Below are 23,367 nucleotides of genomic sequence, written 5' to 3'. Positions count from 1 at the left end.
CCAGAGAACCCAGAAGTATGCTGAGGGTATTCTAACTAATAACACTGCAACTTCATTCTCAATCAGTTGGCACAAACCCCCACCCCATATCATTAAAAATTATTGAATAAATTGAAGAAATCTCATGTTCCAATAATAGTTACTCTACAGTGAATTCTTTAATCATCTATAATGAAATATTATAATGGCTGAATTTAAAACTTATTAGCAATGTATCAAAGAATGACACAAAGACACAGATAATTATTTATAATATTTTGGTCATGAGAAATATCAAAGCCAGAATCATCTTAAACCTTCACTTTGTAGTAAGACGTGATTTCACGTCCAGAAACAATTTCATTCCAAAGTCTCTTAAGAATCCTATTTATAATTATCCTTAAGACAAAAGTAGAATTCAGTCTCTCAGGAAATGTTATGATTTTCTTTTTCTTTGACCTCTCTTTAGCCATCACAGTGGGTTTTTTTTCCCCAAAACTCACACAAACTGCCAATTACTAATAGATTCTTCAATAGAATTTGCTTAATGATGTTTCTTCAGAAAGTAATAGATAAAACAGCTCTCATGAGAAAGACCTTTCTCCTCACCTTTCTTGTCTTCTCCAAGTGTACCTCACAGAGGCAGTGTGTAACAATAAAATGAACAGTGACTTGGGAATCAGAGGATCTGAGGTCAACAATTATCACTGATATTCACTTCCTTTGTGAGACCTTGGGCAAGCTACAATCTCCCTGGTCATCAGATTCCTCATTGTAAAATGAGGGGCATTACCCTAAATGAACTTGGAAGTTCCTTCCAGCTACAGATATATTATTTAAAGAATCTCACAGAACAAAGGCAAAAACATATTTGCCTGGACTCCACTGGGAAAAGTACCTCATGGAAAGGCAGTTACAACTATAATTCCAAACTCTTTTTTTGACAATATTCAATTTGGCTTTTAAAGATATGAGTAACAGTATAGTTAATTCTGTTATGGCACAACATATGAGCTATGCAGAATCTCAAAATAAAAGCCACAGAGCTTATGGGCTCTGGAAAAATGTGGTTAGGGTCACAACCCTCAAAAACTGCATTAGTAATATTGAAAAAATGACAGAAATCTAATAAAGATGGTAGCATAATTCTATATACGTTAAGTGGTGAAGAAATATTACAATAAACAGTGGCAGCCTTGGGTTGCTACTTGGTCAGGGTGGCAAAATCCATGCAAGACTACAGGCTGAGGGCAGCCCAAGGAGTACAGCTCTTTCAGGGACGAGGCTCAAGGCCATGGGGGAAGATGTGTGTACAGAGTGGAACCTATGGATTTGAACGACAGTCCACACCTTCTACTGCACTAGAAGAGTCAATAAATAAGGCACGTTACCTTGAAGAAGACCTGAAGTGGGGGTCAAAAGGGCTGCAACTTATAAGTTATTGTAAAGTGGCATAAGAAGAGTTATTTGATACAGATGGAAAGTTGTAACAGCAGATATGGATAGATGGGGCTCACTGCCCTCTTGTCTCTTCCACAGATGAGAGCAGTTTTCTTCATCCTCTGTAACAAAACTAAGCATAAGCAAAGCATTCGTATTATGCTCAAATTATTCCCTAATTCATTCATTGCAACAAATTCTCATTTTTAAAATAAGTATTACATCAGAACCAAATGTTTTTATAGTTTGTAGGAAGGCTTAAACCTGCATTATATGACTCTAGTCAGATGCTAACCGCTGTCACTTACTGACATTCCCCCTTCCTCCGGCTACCACCCCCAAGGCATTCCTATATTCTTCTACAATCTGACCTTTACATAATAGTCTTCTCCACTCCAATACCTGAAAAAATTCTTGGTGAATTCAATATTCAAATGGACTCCATTCAAGGAAGTTTTTATGAAGAACCTACTATTTGCAAGGTTTCTGGTTAGACTCTGGGAACACAGATAAAAACAACAGTCCCCAGTCCACAAAGAGCTTACATTTTACAAGAGAAGAAATATTTAAACAAATACAAAGGTAATCTAAGGGAAAAGTGTGGGGAATGGCCTGTTAAAATGCATAAAGAGGAGATGGTTCTCTGATTTAGGGGAACAGCTAAAAAGATAGTTTCAGACTAAATGAAGGACAGTTCTTGAATATGAATTAAGGTTAGAAAAGCAGGTTGAAGACAGGATGCAGAAGGCCTTAATTAAAGAGTTTATATTTTATTCTCAAGAAAAAAGGTAGCAACTGAAGGTTTAAATGAAGAGAGACTCGATGAGGGTGAGGTAAGAAAGGAGTGCATTCCATGAATGGGGAAAAGCTAGTGCAAAGTAATGGAAAAAAAGATAACGTCAAGTGTAGGCAACAGACAGAAGACCAGTTTGGTTAGTTCACAGAATTCTGAAGTGGTTGTAAGGTCCAATGAAGCTAGGATGATAGATTAGTGACCAGACGCTTAGGGCTGTAAAAGTTAAACAGAGGAATTTACATTTTATCTCAGAGGCAATAGGAAGTCACAGGAACTGGTAGATTAGGAGAGTCACAGTCATAGTTGCACTTAGGGAAAATTACTTTGACAGTAGCATGCTGGAAACTAAGTCTTTCAGGTTCACTTGTAAGGGACATGCATGCTTGAGTACCTCAGAGTTTTCAGGATATGCAAGCTGGAATGCCTCCAGAGCTACATCTGACTCATTCTGGCTCCTGCCTGAGAGGCTGTTGCTCAAGTCCACAGACTTCAGGTTATTTCCTTTCACCACTCTAGGTTGGATGAAAGTATTCATTATAGTTTCTCTTTTCCAAATCATTCAGTAGGGCCTTTTTGTTTAACATTTTTGGAATACATGTATGGGAATTGTACTGTTTTACTCCTTCCTTTTATTGAACATGCCTCCCCACTGAAGTTTTTTAAATTAGTGATTTAGTCAGGACTATATCTTGGAAATATTGTTCTACATGATGTGTAAAGGATTGATTAAAAAAGGAGTGAAACTGGGGGTGGTGGAGTAAAAGAATGACTCTAAACAAATTCTAGAGCTGCAGAAACCACAAAGTGATGGAGTGAAATAAATCTCCAGCCCAAGACAGCCTGGAAGATCAACAGGAAGGGTCTATCACAACAGGCTGGGAGCGGAGCACAATCCAACATAGGCCAGCCTGCACAGGTGGGCCTAAGCAGGTGTCAGGGGACTGAATCACTGTCAGCTGTGGCAGTTTTCAGACTTTTCAGTCCACAAATGCCAAAGACAGCATAGAAGGTCAGTGGAAAAACTCTGTTGGACCTGAGTGAGAGAGGAGAACAGTAAGGCCTGGAGGTGGGGTGAGTAGAGGTGGAGGTAGAGGTGGTGGTGGCTGTGGCAGCTGCTTCCAGAGCTCCTGGCCCACAGATGGTGTGGGGATCAAGGGGCTGATCAGAGTGGGACTGTAGAGATCTCTTTAGTGGTTCTGAGGCAGGATTCTCTGGCTTTGACTGGTCTTGGATATGGGTCACAGTCCTGGGTGGTGGTCTTGAGACAAGGAGGAGCACTGGTGTGGTGGCAGAGCTTGTGGCTGTAGTGGAGAGGGAATCCTCCTCATATTTCCAAGGCAGAAAAGAGAGCTTGTGGTCACTCACAGACCAGAGGCAGGAAAGGAGTAAACATCTCTCCTCTGATCATACCACCATGGAAGAATTGAAAATTTACAGGCCCCCTGAAGTATCTTTGAAAACAGCTGCACAAAACCCCTAAAGTTTGGGACAAGCCACCCTACACACTGGAAACAGAGGTCTACGTAAAAAAAAGAGTTAGAAAGTCAAGTATTTGACTGGGAAAATTAGCAAACAGCATAAAAAAACTCAGACGACAGAATCTTACTTTTGTCACAAAGAAGATCAAAACATACAACCGGAAAAAGACAAGGAAGTCAAAGCTCCCATATCAAAAGCCTCCAAGAAAAATATGACCATGGAAGAGCTCCAAAATGATTTTGAAAATAAAGTAAGAGAAGTAGAGTAAAAATTGGGAAGAGAAATGAGTGTGATGAAAGAAAATCATGAAAAATGAGTCAACAGCTTGCTAAATGAGACCCCAAAAAATACTGAAGAAAATAACACCTTAAAAATAGACTAACCCAAATGGCAAAGGAAGTCCAAAAGCTCACTGAGGAAAATAATTCCTTCAAAAATTATAGTGGAGCAAACGGAAGTTAATGACTTTATGAGAAATCAAGAACTTATAAAATAGAATCAAAAGAATGAAAAAATAGAAGACAATGTGAATTGACTCATGGGAAAACCACCAACCTGGAAAATAGATCCAGGAGAGAGAATCAAACATTATTGAACTACCTGAAAGCCATGATAAAAAAAAAAAGAGCCTAGACATCATCTTTCAAGAAATTATCAAAGAAAACTGGCCTGATATTCTAGAACCAGAGGGTAAAATAGAAATTGAAAGAATCCACCAATTGCCTCTTGAAAGAGATCCCCAAAGGAAAACTACTAGGAATATTGTAGCCAAATCCAGAGTTCCCAGGTCAAGGAGAAAATATTACAAGCAGCTACAAAGAAAAAATTCAAATATTGTGGAAACACAATCAAGATAACACAAGATCTAGCAGCTTCTATACTAAGGGATCAGAGGATATTTCAGAGGTCAGAGGAGATAGGATTAAAACCAAGAATCACTTACTCAGCAAAACTGAGTATAATTCTTCAGGGGGAAAAATGGAACTTCAATGAAGTAGAGGAATTTCAAGTGTTCTTGATGAAAAAAACTGAATAGAAAGTCTGACTTTTAAATATGACTCAAGAAAAGCATGAAAAGGTAAACAGGAAAAAGAAATCATAAGGGACTTATTAAAGTTGAACTGTTCATTGTTGTTGTGTCCATCTTTCATCTTCGAAGAGGACCATGACATCAGAGAAATGATGACATGACTTGCACTTGACTTTGTTTTGAGTGAGGGAGGGCTGTGCAGGTCACCAGCCTCACTTCTCCTCCAGAGCCATCTGGATCCAGTGACTAGATATTCATCAGGATGACTGGAGATGAACTGTTTATATTCCTACATGAAAAGATGTTATTTGTAACTCATGAGACCTTTCTCAGTATTAGGGCAGTTGGAGGGAATATACATACATACCCACACATACACACACACACACACACACACACAGATGACACAGGGTGAGTTCAATATGAAGGGATGATATCTAAATGATAAAATTAAGAGAGGAGAGAGGAATACATTGGGAGAAGGAGAGAGAAAGAATGGACTAAATTATCTCACATAAAAGAGGCAAGAAAAAGCTTCTACAATGGAGGGGAAGAGTGTGAGATGAGTGAACCTTACTCTCATCAGATTTGATTTAAGGAGGGAATAACATAACAACCTGGGTATTGTACCCTGTAGGAAAGTAGAGGGAAGAGGATATTGGGGGATATTAGAAGGGAGAAGGTAGTCAGAAGCAAACACTTTTGAAAAGGGACAGGGTCAAAGGAGAGAATAGAATAAATGGGTGGTAGGACAGGATGAAGGAAAATATAGTTAGTCTTTTACAACATTACTATTATTGAAGTGTTTTGCATAACTATACATGTATAACCTATGTTGAATTGCTTGCCTTCTCAATGAGGGTGGGTGGGGAGGGAAGAAGGGTGATAATTTGGAACTCAAAGTTTTAAAAAACAAACGTTAAAAATTGTTTTTAGATGCACCTGGGAAATAAGATGTATAGGCAATGGGGTTGAGAAATCTATCTTGCCCTACAAAAAGGGGAAGGGGATGGGAGGATGATAGAGGGGAGGGGTAATCAGAATGCATGCCATCTTGGGGAGGGGAGAGATGGGGAGAAAATTTTGAAACTCAATATCTTGTGGAAATCAATGTTGAAAACTAAAACAAATGAATTAATTAAAAAAAGAATAAAGAAAAGAAAAAGGAGTGAAACTGGATGGAGGACCAATTAGCACATTATTAAAATAGTTCATCTACATGCTAATTAGACATACACAGAATGGTGGCTTTATGAGTAGACTGAAGGGGAATGACTGAATAGATTATAACACATGAATGTAATGGAATATTATTGTACCATAAAGAAATAATGAAAGACATATTCAGAGAAACCTAATTAGATTTATACAAACTGATACAGAATGAAGCAAAACTAAATGTGTATGTGTGGGTATATATACATATATACATGTATACACACACAATATACATATACACATTATCTACATGAAAGTTTGGTTAAAGAGGCAAACAGGCTAGCTGATAAATTCATATTGTTTATTCTCTTAAAGTTAGCAGATACATGCTTGCACAGAGACAAAACATAAGTTCTAACTGTGTGATAAAAGAATGACCAACCTTAAATGTTTTAGAACAATCTCAACTTAGTATGTCTGTATCACTCAAATTTATGATCTCTATATACATTTAACTACAGTATAAGAAAGGAATTTTCTTAATTGAATAGGTGGTAAATACAATAAGATAAGAGAGTTGACAAAGTAACAACTGAAATTATGACCCTGGATAGCTGTCTTCTTTACCATTAACGTGGCATAACATAATATATGTAAAAAGTCCTACTATTCAAGATAGTGTCTTGGATTAAAGGTCTTACCCTATAAACAGAAGAAAAAATTCTCTTAAGTCAGCCCCATCTGGCCTTGTTGACACAGGAAGAGGTATTCTCTGAGTTTATTCCAATCTGTTAAGCCAAGGTGCTTCTTCTGGTTCGTTAGTTCAGGCTCTGGCCCTTACTGAGGTTCAAATGATATTAAATGATTAGGGCAGCTAGGTGGTGCAGTGGATAGAGCACCAGTGCAGGAGTTGGGAGGACCTGAGTTCAAATCTCAGATACTTGACGCTCACTAGCTATGTGACCTTGGGCAAGTCACTTAACCCCAAATGCCTCATCCTGGATCATGTCCAGTCACCCTGATGAATATCTGGTCACTGGATTCAGATGGTTCTGGAGGAGAAGTGAGGCTGGTGACCTGCACAACCCTCCCTCACTCAAAACAAAGTCAAGTGCAAGTCAAGTTGTTATTTCTCTGATGGCATCGTCTTCTTCAGTAACAAAGGACAAACACAAATGATTATCTATATAATGACATATGTATTTATCAATAGATATAAATACATCAATATATATGTACACACACACACACACACACACACACACACACACACACACACATATATCTCCCAATTTTCAGTTCTTCCAAGGTGGTATGATCAAAGGAGAGGTGCTTACTCCTTTCCTGGCTCTGGTCTGTGAGTTACCACAAGAATTCTTTTCTACCTTAGAAATGTAAGGAAGATTCCCTTTCCAATGCAGCCACAAGCTCTGCCATACCAGTGCTCCACCTTGTCCCAGGACCACCACCCAGGACTGTGACCCAGATCCAAGCACGGGCAAAGCAAGGGAATCCTGCATCAGTGTCAGTAAAGAGATCCCTGCAATTCCCTCTCTTCTTAATCGAAGCTGCTCCCTCAAAGATTACCAATAAACTCTGAGTTGTCAAATACGATGACTTTCTTTTCATACTTAACTTCCTAGACCTTCCATAGCTTTAGACATTGTTGACCACCCCTTCTATCCACTCTTATTGGGTATTGTCTTTTCCCCTGCTTCCAGAAACAATTTCAGGAACCTTATTATCTTTTTTCCTATCTTAGAATTGTTCCAATGAGGTCTCTTGTATTCTCTTTCCAACTCAATGTGAGCCTGTTGGTTACAGATGTTTCCTTCCTTACTTTTATTCTGGGGGGGAGGGCAGGGAGGAACTGGGTCTCCCTAACTTGCCAAGGGTAGAAGTGCAACAGTCACTCACAGACCTTGATCCCACAGATGATGGGAATGGAAGGGAGGGTGTGAGGGGTTGTATGTGTGGGGTGGTGTGTATATAAGACTTTCTAATTAGTGGGTAATAGTAAAGGATAACTGCCTACTTAAGGGATCCAATGAAGATTTTTTGCATTCCACAGTGTGTCTGCTGTATAGTAAAATTTTCTGTAAAAATTATTTCTCAGAGGAAATATTCAATATTAATTCTATTATCTACATTTTTAACTAATTATATTTTCTCTCTTTTAACAAGAAATTTTATTTTCTATTCAACAATAATAATACCAATGTTTTTAACAGAAAGTATTCTAAAAATGTAAAAAACACAAAAGACTGTAATAGATTACATCAAGTTTTCTCAGTCATGTGACACCATCACTTTTAGATGATTAAAGAGATAAAAATAGGATAAAGGAGTCAAAAAGATTTTAGTCTGCAAGTGCAATTAACTGGTCTTCAGTAGAAAGTAATTAGCCAAAAGATAATGATAATCAGCTGTTTTCCAGGGACTTTAACCAAAAGAAACTTAATTCCAGCAAAGGAGTTTGCCAAAAAGAGGATTAAAAGAATATGAGTAAATTTAGAGTCAGAATAGCAGCTGCTCCCTTGAAATTCATTGATAGGTCCAAGATTTTTGCTAACAATTAGATCTGGGGGTGGTACTATAAAGTAGTCAAGAACCAGAAGCAACCTTCAGTAAAAGCAGCCTGTATTTGTATGAACAGGATCTGGTAGAGCCATGGATTCCCTCTCTGTATGACATGAATTGCTATTTACTAACAAATAAGCCAATAGCAGCCAGGGATTTCAGTACTCCAAGGACTTCACTCCGGGTCCTCTCTCTATTGGTGCTGACTATACCCTTGGAAAGCAGCACAGTGCCAGGGAAAGGGAGCACAATTTTTAAACAAAGAACACAGGTTCAAACTGTGGGTCTTTGACTACTGTGTAACTCTGAGGCATTGTTCCCTCACCTATGAAGTAAGGGGACTGGACTAAATGACTTCTTTCAAGGTACTGTCCAGTTCTCCCACTATGGTCCTTTAGGCTTGGAACCCCCTGCATTCTGGATGATCATTTCATAAATTGCTGAAGTTGGGAAGAAAAACAAACAAACCCATCTCACCTGTTGATTAACATCTCTGCACTTATCTGGGTTAGAACTTAGACAAAGCACATTAACTGTACTGTTGGCCTTTCTTAGTCTTTTTGAAATGAGCAGAACTTGTGCTCTACTGAGTCAACCTTAAAAAACCAAGATCACACTACAGCAAGACATCAGAGCAGCAATTTAGGGTGGGTCTGTTAGGTATACTAATTCTTATTACTAGGGCAAATATAAATACTGGCATAAGTTACTGGATGTGAAATCTCTCTCTAAAGACATTTAAAAGAGAAGCAAACAACCATCTATCCTGGATAGCATTACCTCAAAGAAAAAGTACTGACCAATTTGACTTCTCAAATATATGGTTTTATGATCATGTCAAACAAATATTCAACAGTTCTTGACTATGTGCCTTAGTAATTAATGACAGGGGATTCTGCTAAGGTACCGTACCTACTTCAACCTAAATTTCAAGATTGCACAGAGGTCAAGTCAACAAGCATTTACTGTAAGCCCTTAAAAGTGTGAGGCACTAAGCTATGTACTGGGAATGCAGAATCCAAACCAAAAGAAAGACAGTCCCTACCCTCAAGGTAAAGGTTAAGATGTCCAGTGCTGAGTTCATGGTAACATGGTAACACCACTGAGGCTACATGGAGCTTGTGAAGACAATGCTAAATGAGGTACTTGAATATTATTTGAGTTCCCTGTATTTAGACTTCCTACGTTCTATGATGCACAACTATTACTCAAGTTCACAACCCTGGAGTCACCCATGATTCTATTCTCCCTTACCCCACACAGAAATCAACTACCAAGTCTTTGCTTCTACCTCCACAAAAGATTTTGCATATGTCCCTTTCTCTCCAGGGGCCACCACTTTATTACAAGCATTTATCTCTATTGGATTAAAGCAAAGAGAGGTTAAGAGAGAGCAGCACCAATGTGATATTCACAGTTCCTATGGCAGCCATAAATACGCCTGCACAGTTCTGAATCACAAAGTATAACAGACTCTCCAAATGGAAGACAGAACCAAAACATCTATTCCAACACCAAAAAGCCGAATCCCAACACCAGAAAACCAAATCCATCATGGCAACAAAGAAATCTATACACACTAACAATGCAGCGGGCACTACCATCCCCAAGCCTTCCCTCTATTAGGCTTCCCACAAACTAGCTCCCTTAAACAAAATCACAAACAAGCTCTCCTACTCAGGTTAGCTGCTGCCCCAGCTGCCTGCTTTCTCTCTCCTTCCCAGTTCTGACTAGTCTGACCAACTTCTCAGCTCAGCTCCATCCCTTCTGCAAGCTCCTCCCACCACAGACTCATGTGACTCAGGTTTATATGTGACTCAAGCAGGTCACATGGGCCTATTAATGGATGGGAAAGATCTTCCCATTTAAATTACCATTACAGAGGGTCACATATCTAGTGAGTGTCTGAGCTGGCCTAGGGCTCTATCCATGAGCTACCTAAGTAATCATTTAACACATGTTTATTAACTAACTTTTAAATCAGTTCTGGGCACAGAATCACTGGCCACTAAAACATCTGTGTCTCAGTGACAAGAAAATGCAACATTCAGGTGTCTCTCAGAGCTGCAGCTCATGACTTGCCTAATCTATTTCAATAGCCTCCTAATTGGTCTCCTTTCTGCAGGTCTCTCCCTTCTCCAATTCATCCTTTATGTATCCCAAAATGACATCTATTCCTAAAGCACAGGTCTGACAACATCACTATCTCCTATGCCTGAAATGCGCTCCTTTCTCTCTTTTAGAAAACTGAGTTTCCTTTGATAATATTTAACATAAAATTTTGGAATAATTTCTTTGTTCTCTCTGAAGCAAACTCAGACAATGCCTCTTCCTATGTCAACACCAGCCAGGGCTGACTTAACATTCCTTACAAGACCTATAACCTAAGATGCTATCTTGAATAATGGGACGTTTTCCATATCTTAATATTTGTAGACATGTATTATGATATGGCATGTTAATGGTAAAGAAAATACAGACATCTTGGGTCATAATTTCTATTTGAAAGTTTGTCAAACTCTGTTATCTTATTGTATTTACAACTTATGCAATTAAGAAATTCCTTTCTAATGGTCTAGTTAATCACTTATGGAGACCATAAATCTGAAGGACACAGAACACCTACTTTGTCCTAAAACAGATTTAAGGCTGGCCAATTCTTTGTATCGGTAGTCAGATAATCTCTGGCTCCATAATATTATGTTACCATTTTCTTTTAAGGGAATTGTTTAATTAATTAAATCATAAAATGTATACATTTAGCCTGTTGCCTTTTCTTTAACCAAGTTTTCAGGTCAATACCTTCAAAGATCTCTTCAAATACCACCTCATGGGGCTTCTCCTGATCTCCTGATTCCCCAACTGCTACCACTTCCCTCCCTTCAAGCTCTCAGGTTCCTCATTGGGGAAAAGCAGGGAATTGGTTTAGACTGGAGGTTCTTAAACTTTTTTTCTCCCAGATACTGGATTTCTTTGGCAGCCTTATGAAGCCTATGGATCCCTTCTCAAGTCAAGAAGCATTTATTGGGGGCAGAGCCAAGATGGTGGAGTAGAAAGACGCACATACACTAACTCTTACCCCACAGCCCATAAAATACCTGTAAAGAAGAACTCTCAACAAATTCTAGAGCAGCAGAAACCACAGAACAACAGAGTGGAGGAGATATCTAGCCCAGAGTGACTTGAAAGACTGATGGGAAAGGTCTGTCCCACTAGACCTGGAGCAGAGCCTTGGCTACACAGCACCAGGAGGAGTAGATCCGAGCAGGCTTCAGGGACACAATCTCCAGTGGCAGCACAGATCCCTCAACCCACAGGTGCCAAAGGTCAGTGAAAGGGTCTTTTCCGCTGGCCAAGAAGGGAGCAGGGTGTCCCCATAACTCGGGCCTCCTCAGGTGGCAGCAGTAGAGGCAGCAGCAGAGGCAGCAGCAGAGGGGGCTCTCAAAGCAGACAGTAGCTCTCATCCATTGTTGAAGGTCTCATAGTAAACCCCCTGAGGGAACTGAGCCTGGTGTGGCTGCCCTGCCCCCTCCTGAGCAGGTGATCTTAATCTCACACTGAATAGCAGCCCTGCCCCACCTAAAACCCCTGAGGGTTTGGAACAGCTCATCTGCATCTCAGCCCCCAGTGCCAGCTTGGCGGAACTGGAGGTGAGGTGGTTGTGGAGAGGAAACTCAGAAGTCAAGTAACTGGCTGGGAAAATGCCCAACAAAGGGAAAAAAAAAATAAGACCATAGAAGGTTACTTTCTTGAGGAACAGGTGTCTCCCCCCATCCTTTCAGATGAGGAAGAACAAGGCATACTGTCAGAGGAAGTCAAGGCTTCTGCCTCCATAGCCTCCAAAGGGAACTTAAACTGGGCTCAGGCAATAGAAGACCTTAAAAAACAAGTTAGCAGCTTACTAAAGGAGAACCAAAAAAATGCTGAGGAAAATAACACCTTTAAAAAGAGGCTAACTCAATTGAGAAAAGAGGTCCAAAAAGCCAATGAGAAGAAGGAGGTTTTAAAAAGCAGAATTAGCCAAATGGAGAAGGTTCAAAAGCTTACTGAACAAAATAATTCACTGAAAGAGAGAATTGAGCTCAGGGAAATGAATGACTATGAGATAAACCAAGCAGTTAGTAAACAAAACCAAAAATTTGAAAAAATAGAAGATAATGCAAAACATCTCATTGGAAAAACAACTGACCTGGAAAATTGATCCAGGAGAGACAATTTAAAAATTATTGGACTACCTGAAAGCCATGATCAAAAAATGAGCCTAGATATTATCTTCCATGAAATTATCAAGGAAAACTTTCCTGATAGTCTAGAACCAGAGGGCAAAGTAAATATTGAAAAAATCCACTGATCACTTTCTGAAAGAGACCGAAAAGAGAAACTCCTAGGAACATTGTGGCCAAATTTCAGAGTTCTCAGGTCAAGGAGACAATACTGCAGACATCTAGAAAGAAACAATTTGAGTATCGTGGAAATACAATCAGGATAATACAGGATCTGGCAGCTTCAACATTAAGTGATCGAAGGGCTTGGAATGGGATATTTCAGAGGTCAAAGGAACTGGGATTGAAACCAAGAATCACCTACCCAGCAAATCTGAGTATAATACTTCAAGGGAATAAATGATCATTCAATGATATAGAGGACTTTCAATCATTCATATTGAGGAAAAGACCAAATCTGTATAGAAAATTTGAGTTCCCAAGACAAGAATCAAAAGAAGCATGAAAAGGTAAACAGGAAAGAAAAATCATAAAAGACTCTCTAAAGCTGAACTCTTTACATTACTACATGGAAAGAAAATATTTATAACTCTTGAATCTTTTCTCAGTATTTGGGTAGATGGAGAGATTGTACATACACATACACACACACATACCCATATATAGATAGAGTACAGTGTGTTGAATCAGAGGAGATGATACCCACACAAAAATAAAAATAAAATAAAAATTAAGAGGTGAAGGAGGAAAATACCAGGAAGAGAAAGGGAGAAATGGAATGGGGCAGGCTGTAACTCATAAAAGAGATAAGAAAAATCTTGTTCAATGAAGGAGAAAAGGGAGAAGGGGAGAGGGGAAAAATGAAGCTACTCTCTCCACATGTGGCTGAAGCAGGGAATAACATGCTCACTAAATTTGATATGAAAATTTATATCACACCACAGGAAAGTAGGAGAGAGGGTGACAAGCGGGGTGAGGGGAATGTTAGAAGGGAGGGCAAATGGGAGAAAGGAGTCACTAGAAATAAACACTTTCAAGAAGGGATGAGGTCAATTTTGGGGAAAAAAATAAGGGGGGATAGAGTAGGACAGTGGGCAATATAATTAGTATTACACAACACGATTATTATGGAAGTCTTCTGCAAAACAACACATACCTAGTCTGTATTGAATTGCTTGCCTTCTGAGTGGGGCTGGGGAGGGAGAGGGGGAGGGAGAGAAGTTGGAATTCAAAGTATTAGCAACAAATGTTGAGAATTTTTATTGCATATAACTGGGAAATAAGAAATACAGGGAATGGGGTATAGAAATTTATCTTGCCCTACAAAAAAAGAGAGAAGATGGGGATAAGCGAAGGCTGGGGTATGACAGAAGGGAGGATACATTGAGGGAAGGGGTAATCAGAATGCAAGGTATTAGGGGGCATTAGGAGGAGGGGAGAGATGGGGAGAAAAATTGGACATGTTACAAAGTGAAGTAAAAGCAATTAGTATTAAAACAATAGACTGAATTAATTACTGGGAATAAATCAATGGCATTTTTGGTTTGGGGAAAAGAATTTTAGTCTAAATTTCCTAGAGGAAGGTAACCTCAGGTAAAATTTGGCACTGATGGAAATGTTAAGATTTTAATGGTAAATTTGATTTTATGGTTGTTATTTAAGCAGGAACTAGAACAGGTATAGAAAGGCATGTAAGCCACTTAAGACTTGCCTCAAAAGATGTTCCTTAGCCAATGTGAAATTACAGTCATATCTGAAACCTGGTTATTGGGACTTGCTATTTTAAGATTCTTTGGGACTATTAACTGACTGTTCTTCTGAGTCTAACTACAGGTATGGATAGCAAGAAAGGCAGGCTGAGCCTCCAATCCATGAAGCCAGTAAGCCAGTGAGATGCTGGTATGAACTGCAGAAGGTGATCTCATGGGAAGGGTGGGAGAGTGGCTGTTCAACCTGGGCTGAGGTAGGATTCTCCTGACTCAATTTCCCCACTGACACCTGGCAGACTTTAAGCCTGACTGAATGCAAGTGGACAATCTAATCCTGCCTGAAATTGACATGAAGTTGGGGAGATATTGTATCCCTGCAATGTCACTACTCTTGGTGGTAATTTCCTATAGTCAAAAGGTTTTAAGCTTAATACCAGACCTATTAAATTACACATTATTGGTAGGGGAACATCCGAAGTTAAGTCTAAAATTAAGCTATTAGGCATAGGACTTTAGACCAACAACAATAAGTTAGGGTCCTTTAATTCTTATTAATAGTGCGGAGACAATTAGGTCAAGAGCTTGTGAAGTTGGCAACATAAATATTATTTGTGTCTCAGTTGGTTAATGTTTAAAAAAAGAAAAATTCTTTTGCAGTTCATATGGTAAATCCTTTAAAAAGAAGTAGCACCTGACCACAAGTTGGAATTGTTTTATGTGACATGAACTGTGTTAAAAATGAAAAATAAAATTAAAAAAAAGCATTTATTAAGTGCTTATTACGTGCTGAGCCTAAGAAGAAAAAGCAAAAACAGTTCCTGTTCTCAAGGAGCTCGCCCCCTAACAGGAAGAAAACATGCAAACAACTATGTATAAACAGGACAGACTTGCAGGCTGTTACAAAAGTCTCAGTGCATTAAGCTGCTAACGCTTAAAACTGCGCTAAGAATTTCCAAACACAAATAGTAGGTAATCGCAGAGGGAAAGCACTAGCATTGTTTTAGGACCGTTTGTCGCATACGTTCATAATGGCAGGCCATTTAAATAAAGAATAGTGAAAACAAAGATGAAAAATTTCCCCCAAGTTCCCATTGACCTCAGGTCTATTGTCTAGAGGTCTTTTCTAGCTCTCACTCCCTCTGGCTGGTCTCCTCTGGGACCCGAAGCCTTAATTTCCTGGAGGTCTTCCTCTGCAGCTGAATAAAAAGCCTGTTCCTACGCTAACGATAGGAACGACAAGTAGAATTTACAGAGCTCAAAGGACGTGACAAGTGCGATCTCACCAGAAGCTTACACCGCGGTGAAGTCGGTGAACCTGGGGGAAGCGTCTGAATTAGAATTCGAACTCAGGTGTCTGTGACTCCAGGAGTAGCCCTCTCTCCCTTGAACCACCCCGCAGCGTTCTCTTTTCTTGCTGGAGGTGAGGCCACCTCTGCCACAAACCTTTCCCGCTCACCTCATCACCTGCCTGCGCATCCGCTCTGGCCCTCTAGAACCGAAGCCTCCTTTGAAGGCAGCCCCGGGTCTCGCCAGCTTCATCCCTGGGGCTCCTGGGTCTGGAGTCCGGCGCTTTCTTTGCGTGGAACCTCCCTGGAAAGGAGGCGGCCTTGAAGCCTCCACCTGATCTGGCGGGGTTGCCTCCGCCTCCGCCTCCGCCTCCGGGCACGTGAGGAGGCCCAGCGGTCCTCGGCCCCGCCCCTACTCTCCCCTTCTCAGGGCTTTCAGAAGAACGCATAAGGGGCGGGGCCCGGCGTCGCGTGGCGTCATCACGTGTGCGGGGGGCGGTGGCCTCCGTCTTTCCACGCCTCTGCCCGCGTTGCGGCTCGCGGCTCGGGAGCCCAGCTGAGGTGCTCCGAGCGGGCGCATGTTGTGCCGCCGCCGCTATCCGGACTGTGCGGAGCCGGGCCAGCGAGGCAGCTGGGCCCGGCGGGGGCCGCCCGCACCCAGGTATTTGGAGAAGCCGTAACTCTCGACGGAGAACGGACTCTGCAGCCGCCCCGAGGCTGGTTCGTGGGGCCGGGGGGGTTGCCGGTGTTGGCGGGTCCGTTAGGAGCCCGCCGTTCCGTAGCTCGGGCCCTGGCAGCAGCTGCGAGCGCCCCCGGGGCCGCCGCCCATCCCTGCAGTCACGGGGATGGGGCCGGCTTTAAGCTAACCGACTCTGAGACCGCGCCAACGCCCGCGCTTAGGTTGCCCTGCCCGGCGTGGAGCGGGCGCTCCATCTTACTGACTGAAGATGGACGTAGGTGTTGTCACCTCCACTGCTTGGAAAGGGAGCCCCTGAAAGCAGGGACTGCCCCCTGGCACACAGTAGGCGCGTCAAAAATGCTTAATGACTGCACAGGGTGCACCTCTCCTGTTTGAAGAGAGCCCCTTGAGAGCAGGAGCTATCCTCTGCACTTAGTGCCTGGCACAGAGTTTGGAGGAGATAACGTGCATATAGCTATATGCAAACTGTATGCTGAATAAATTGGAAATAGAGAGAAGTCACTGAATAAAAAAAGATTTAGGAAAGGCTTCCAGTAGAAGGTGGGGTTTTGCCTGCGGTGTGAAGGACACCCAGAGACAGAAATATGTACAGTATCAACGGGTGGTGATTTCAGAGGTAATGCAGTAGCAAGGGAGAGAGAGGAAACGCTTTCCGCAGAAGATGGGATTTGAGCTGTCTCAGTACTCTGGTGTGTCCTTCAGTCAACAACATTTATTAAGTGGTTGCTATGTGTCAGGCTTAACAAAGGCCAAGGAATACAAAGAAAGACACAAATAGCTTCTGCCCTCAAGGAGCTCACATTCTAATGGAGTATATACAGTAGATAACAGTACAGATGTATGCAGTACATAGATATATGCAGCGGGCCTGGGGAAAGGCTCATAGAGCAAGTTACGTTGAGCCCAGCCTTGAAGGTTCCTGGCATGTCCCACCATCAATAAGCATGTACTAAATGCTATGTAAAATATACTGTAAGATACTCTGAGCCAAACTGTGGGCTAAGTGCTAGGAATACAAAGAAAATGCAAAATTAAAAACCTGATCCCTTCTCTCAGGGACCTCTCAGCCTAATGGGGGAAACAAAATGCAAATGACAATATACATACTAGATATATAAGATAAATTGCTTTGATGGGAACTGATGGTGAGTTTCGTTAGCTGTTCATTTCAGTTGAAGGTCTTTCTTAGTCTCCCACTCCTACTCTGTTGGTTGTGGCCAGATTACTTTGTGTTGACTATCCATCTATCCATCCATACATACATACATACGTATGTACACACACATATAGTATATGAATTCAGCTTTATGTTGACAGTATATTGGATGCAAGATCAGTTCTATATTGACTGTATGTTGTATACAAGTTCAGCTTTTGGAAGTTTGTAGCTGTGGGTTGGAAACAGGCTGTTTCCAAATCAGTCTTTCCCTTGCCTTCTAAGGGTGTGGTCAGAGCCTGTGGGGAGAAAACCTAGACTGATGAAATTACATGTTCTTGAATTACTGAAATATCTGCAACCCTTGGAAGCTTGTAGCTAATGTTTATTTTGCATGTTGCTAGAGAGGTGAATGTATTGTGAGCCGGGGCCAGGGCCAGGAAGACCTACATACAAGTTTCACATCCTATGTATCCTAGCTGTGTGACCCTGGGCAATTCCCTTACTCTCAGTTCACCATAACTCTGTCCTAAGACTTTAAGTTGCAGAAAAGGTGCCAAACTGCATTGGTATCGTCTTGGGATTCTCTGTACCAGTGAAAGCGCAGGTCCAGCCCTTGTCCTTGAACTGTATTTGCATATACTTTTGTGTGTATGTTTTGTTTTCATCTCCCAGGACTTTGTAGGGCATGTGGTACATGGGAACTGAATTGAAAATTTTGTCACCTGACAGTTGAGAGGCTTTATAACATTCAGCAATCAGTAAATTCCTACTATATTCCAGATATGGTGCTAAGCACTGAGAATATAAAGCCCAAAACAGTGAAACAGTCTCTCTACTCAAGTAGCTTACTTTCTTTCCGTGTAGATGGAAAATATACACAAAAGTATATTCTGAATAAATATGAATAAATACAACACCGAGGCAGGAGCTAGCAGTTAGGGGTATCAGGAAAGGCTTCATTTAGAAGGTGATGTTTGGGCTGTGTCTTGAAGAGAGGATTCTGTGAAGTGAAGTGAAGAAAGAATCCATTCTGAGCAAGAGGTCAGTGCAGACGCTGAAAGACAGCAATGGGTGTGTCCTTTATAAGAAACTGAGAGAAGGCTGGTTTGGCTAGACTGTAGAGTATGAGAAGGGGGGTAAAGAGACTGGAAATATAGGTCCCTTCCAGGTTTTGAAGGCTTTTAAAAATCAAGTGATGGAGGCCTTTCAAAAGTTGACATAGGTGAAAGTAATGGATAAGTGGGCATAATAATTTAATCCATTGCTAATATGATTTCTATTTACCAGTACCTCATATTCACTCAATAAACATTTAAGCACCTACAAGCAAAGCACTATAGAAATTGCTGGGGATCCAAAGACAAAAATGATACTGATCGGCCTTGAAGGTATCACGTTAAAAATAAAATAGCTAGGAAAAGGAAAATGGTGTTTATGGAATTGCTTTAAAATATTAAGATTAACTTCCTCTTTTGGTTGTTAATATTTCACTTGTTCTAAATCAGATTTACAGAACTTCTCAGTAGGCAGGGACCAAAATTAAAACATGCTAAACTTTTTCAGGCTGCAGATAGGTTAGACTAGAGACAGACTAAGGATGTTTGGTTGCCACAGGTCACGTGAAAACAGGAGAGAATGCACAGTTGCAACCCTGTATTTTTCGTGGGATGCAAGTGGTGGACCATATGTTATGCAGGCCTGTCTAAACCTTTAGGGTTTTCCTATGATCAGATTTAGAATGATTTTCTCTTTATATTCTTGTTATGTCTCTCCATTTACAGACTTGCCTCACATCTGATGTGAGTGAATGAAACCTAGCCCAAGAAGCAAAATTCCTTTATTGCCTTGGTGAGTGTCATGTAATAAATGTTTATATAATGTGTTCTTATGATTTAATAATATTGTGAAGATGACAATGGAAAATGAAATAGGGTAGATGAAAAGATGATGAGCTATAAAATGCTGTGTTGTTATTTAGTAATGTCCAACTTTTTGTTACCCCAGGGACCATAGCAAGACAGTGCTGTCTGTGTAGTTTTCTTGGCAAGGTACTAGAGTGGTTTGCCATTTCTCCAGTGAATTAAGGCAAATGGAGGTTAAGTGACTTGCCCAGGGTGACACAGCTAGTAAGTGTCTGAGGCTGGATTTGAACTCAGGTCTTCCTGACTCCAGGCCCAATGCTCTCTATCCATTGAGCGACTTAGCTGCTTCTATAATGTGCATTAGTACTATTTTAAATTGTTTAGTGTTATCTGTAAATCATTTCCACTTTAATTTTTAAGTTAAAAATTAATATGGTTTCTATAAGTTCATAGGTCAGTATTTAATTAGGGTTATGAAGTTAGCCCACAGAGCTTTTCTTTTTTTGGAGTGGGCCATTTCTAGGAAATTGTGGCTTCTCGAAGAGGGTAAATTGCTTTGATAAGCACCAGTGGTAGTTTTCTTCATCCATTCATTTGAGTTGCTACCTCTTGTAGTAGATCTTTTCTGATTCCCACCTCCATTGATGTTCTAAATTACTTTGTGCCAAATCTACATATGTTCACAAATTCTACTTTGTAGCTTGGAACCTAGGTCCTCTGTTTCCATATCAAGCAATCTTTTCTTAAATAAATTTTCCTTCCTCTTAAATAAAACTAGCCATTCCCTTGCCAAGGTTTATAGATTTTACTTTTGTAATAACACTGATATATACCCTCTTCTTTCTTCTGATATTGCCAACATGATAGAGGCCCTCATGACCAAATTATTGCAGTAGCCTTTGTTCTGCCTGCCTCAAATTTCTTCCCACTCCATTCCATCCTCTACTTGACCATCAAAGTAATTTTAGAGTGTAAGTCTGACCATGACATCCCCCTAATCGGTAAATTCCAGTAACTCCCTATCACTTTCAGGCCCACAGCTATCCTCTGTTTGGCATTCCAAGTGCTTCATAACCTCTTTTCCTTTACCCCCACTTTTCTACTCTTCTTACATCTTGCTTCCCCCACCTACTTTTATGGTTCAGTGACACTGGTCTCTTTGTTATTCCTGGTACATGACACTCCATCTCCTGACTCTACATATTTTCATTGCTGCCCCCATGTCTAGAATTCTCTCCCTCCTCATTTCTGCCTCCTGAATTCCTTAAGTCTCAGTTAAAATCCCAACTTCTACAAGAAGCCTTTCCCAATCCCCCTAATTCTGGTACTTTCTTTCTGTTGGTCATTTCCAGTTTATCCTGTATATAATGTGTTTGAATATAATTGTTTGCATCTTGTCTTCCCCCAATAGATTTTTAGTTGCTCCCGAGCAGGGGTGGTCTTTTGCCTCCCTTTGTAATCCCAACACTTTGCTCCATGCCTTAGTGTTGTTCAGTCGTTTTCATTTGCCTCAGTCACTTTGTGATCCTGTTTGGGATTTTCTTGGTGGATATAATGAAATGGATTGTCATTTCCTTTTCTAGCTCATTTTATAGGTGAAAAAATGGAGGCAAACGGTGAAGTGACCCGCCCAGGATCACATGCCTAGTAAGTGTCTGAAGCCTCACCATTTAGCTGGCACATAGTAATAAATACTATGTAAAAACATTAACATTAAACATTACCATAGTGAAACAATTAACAAATGTTTATTGATTGACTCTTCTCCCCTCATCACTATTTAAATTTTCTTTATGGAAAATATGTCTTTTAGATTTGTGAGGGAGAAAGTTATAGCTTCCGTATTTATGACAAGATACTTTTAAAAAAAATTTTCTGATACATAATGTTACCTTTCTCACATGAGAGGCTTTTTAGTGTTGTAGAGCCTTGGACTTAGAGGCAGACACTGAGCGTGTGATTGATGGTAAGTCATAGCTTCTCAGAGCTTGGGTTCCCTTCAATTAAATTACCTGTAAAATGGAGGTTATACTACGCATAATACCTCACAGGATTATTGTGAGAAAATTGTCCTAAACCTTCACTTTTATGCCTCACAAATTTCTGCTAAGTGTACTGAATAGTTTGAAAGCAACATATAAAAAAAGTCAGCTTTTTTTTTTTTTACTAGTAAAATAGCTCACATTTATATGACAGTGTCTAGTATTGTAGATTTCATTTAATTAAATATTGATTAAATTCCTCTTATGTACAGGGCATTGTTAGGCCCTGGAGAAAATGCAGTTTAGAAAAAACAGTTTCTGCTTTTATGGAGCTTATGTGTAGTTGGTGTATAAAACATTATGGATAACTGCAATTCATAGTTGTGATAAATACATGAGAAAGTTTTCAAAGCAGTGTTATGTAAGGTGATAATAGATCTTTACTGTCCATTGAAGGCTTTATGGAGAAGATGGAAAAGATTTGAATCGGGTAGGATTTCAGCATGTGAAGAAGGTGGGTGATGTTCTCAGTGCAGGAAATGGCAAAGGCATAGAGGCACAAATATATAGGACATGTTTGATAGAAAGGACTACAGTTTAGCTGGATGCAGAGTTATGAGGAGGGGAATAATGTGAGATAAGGCTGGAAAAGCAGGGAGTGCCAGATGATGAAGAACCTTGAATTCTTGGCAGACGAATTTGAACTTTTACTCTGCAGGCTGTAGGAAGCCACTAAAGATTTTTAGAATATTGAATAACATGACTGTATCTTATATGTAGGAGATTAATTCAGTAGATGTGGATTGTGGAAAACAGGAAAACCTATTAGGATCCTATATCAATTATCCAGGCAGGTAAGTAAGGAGAACAGTATTAAGGTCGGCAATAACAATTGAGAGTAAGGGATGAATGTGAGCTATACTGCAGAAATGTAATAGATAGGACTTGGTAATCAGAGATGAGTAACAGGGAAAAGTGAAAGATAGTCCAGTGTTTTAAATATGGGAGATAAACCATATAGTATAATAGAAAGAGCCTGAACTTAGTAACCAAAGACTTGGACTTGAGCTCTGGCCCTACCACTTAAGTGTGAGAATTCGGGCATGTCAAGTCTGAGTCATCTTTCTCTAAGTTTATGATCCCTTTCTGACTCTCAACTTAATCATCTGTAAAATAAGAGGTTATACTAGATGATCCGTCTGGGAATAAGTTTCTAATTAATTTTGAGGTTTTGAGTGTATTCTGTCTATTGAAGTATTGTTGAAGTTTCATCATTTGTTCTAGGGGTCATCTTGAATGAATTCTCAGAGTCAGACCACTGCTAATCCAAGTATAGACATATAGACTAAGTTCTAAGAGGAACCAGTGACTTAATAAGACACTACAGGCATAGTGTAGTGATGTCGATTACCCAACAGAAATTATGAATATTAAAAGGCAGGAGGGATTTCTTAAAGGCTTAAGTAATGGGGAGGCATCCCAGCATTGGTGGAGTTATGCATGTGGTTTACCCACAGTGCATACAGAAAAACCCAAAGGGGGATTTATCTATGATTATGATATTATGATAAGTCTCTCTCTGTCATAAGTTTAGGTTAGTTGGAAGAGCAGGGTTAAAATTGAAATAAGATTGTTTTTTGGAAATACTCATTTTGAGGTACCACTGAGAGGTTCAGAGAGAGTCCTGTATGCAACTTGGAAAAAACATGATTTTTTTTTTTTTTGTAGATTCTGTTCTAGAATTCAAAAGGGAGGGTCAAGAATGGAGAGAGATTAGATAGTCTTCTGCATGGCAAGGGACTGAATCTGATTGTCAAGAGATAGAGTATAGAGAATGAAGAACACCAAGGAAAATCCTAGAATATTCACATTGAAGGTTTGAGAGGATGATGACCAGTAAGAAAGAGAAAGAGCAAGCTGCTAAAGACAGTAGGTAGTGGAAGCCATCATTATTTCCATCTTACAGATGAGTAAATCCAGGATA

The 23,367-nt window shown here is 40.2% G+C and overlaps 2 protein-coding genes across 28 annotated transcripts in view; one reads left to right on the top strand and one right to left on the bottom strand.

The window, feature by feature from the left end:
• Window positions 1-16,094, bottom strand: part of CLCN3 (chloride voltage-gated channel 3) — a 157,642-nt gene extending 141,548 nt beyond the window's left edge. For 3 of the 7 annotated variants that reach the window (XM_072623364.1, XM_072623354.1, XM_072623358.1), the window contains exons 1-2: window positions 15,851-16,079; window positions 1,371-1,541 (exon numbers count right to left, since the gene is read on the bottom strand). The gene's annotated coding sequence lies outside the window, so the exon portion shown is untranslated. Of the gene's footprint in view, window positions 1-1,370; window positions 1,553-2,606; window positions 2,728-15,850 lie in introns of all 7 variants that reach the window. The other 4 variants (XM_072623356.1, XM_072623360.1, XM_072623359.1 and 1 more) reach the window with 3 other exon arrangements.
• A 49-nt stretch (window positions 16,095-16,143) lies between these two features.
• Window positions 16,144-23,367, top strand: part of NEK1 (NIMA related kinase 1) — a 162,556-nt gene continuing 155,332 nt past the window's right edge. For 12 of the 21 annotated variants that reach the window (XM_072623352.1, XM_072623353.1, XM_072623346.1 and 9 more), the window contains exons 1-2: window positions 16,153-16,341; window positions 19,321-19,387. The gene's annotated coding sequence lies outside the window, so the exon portion shown is untranslated. Of the gene's footprint in view, window positions 16,401-19,320; window positions 19,388-20,984; window positions 21,049-23,367 lie in introns of all 21 variants that reach the window. The other 9 variants (XM_072623337.1, XM_072623328.1, XM_072623335.1 and 6 more) reach the window with 6 other exon arrangements.

The sequence above is a fragment of the Notamacropus eugenii genome, chromosome 7, assembly GCF_028372415.1.
Source record: "Notamacropus eugenii isolate mMacEug1 chromosome 7, mMacEug1.pri_v2, whole genome shotgun sequence".
NCBI lineage: Eukaryota > Metazoa > Chordata > Mammalia > Diprotodontia > Macropodidae > Notamacropus > Notamacropus eugenii.
Note: the sequence above shows the minus strand (reverse complement) of the source record. Positions and strands in the feature narration are given on the sequence as shown.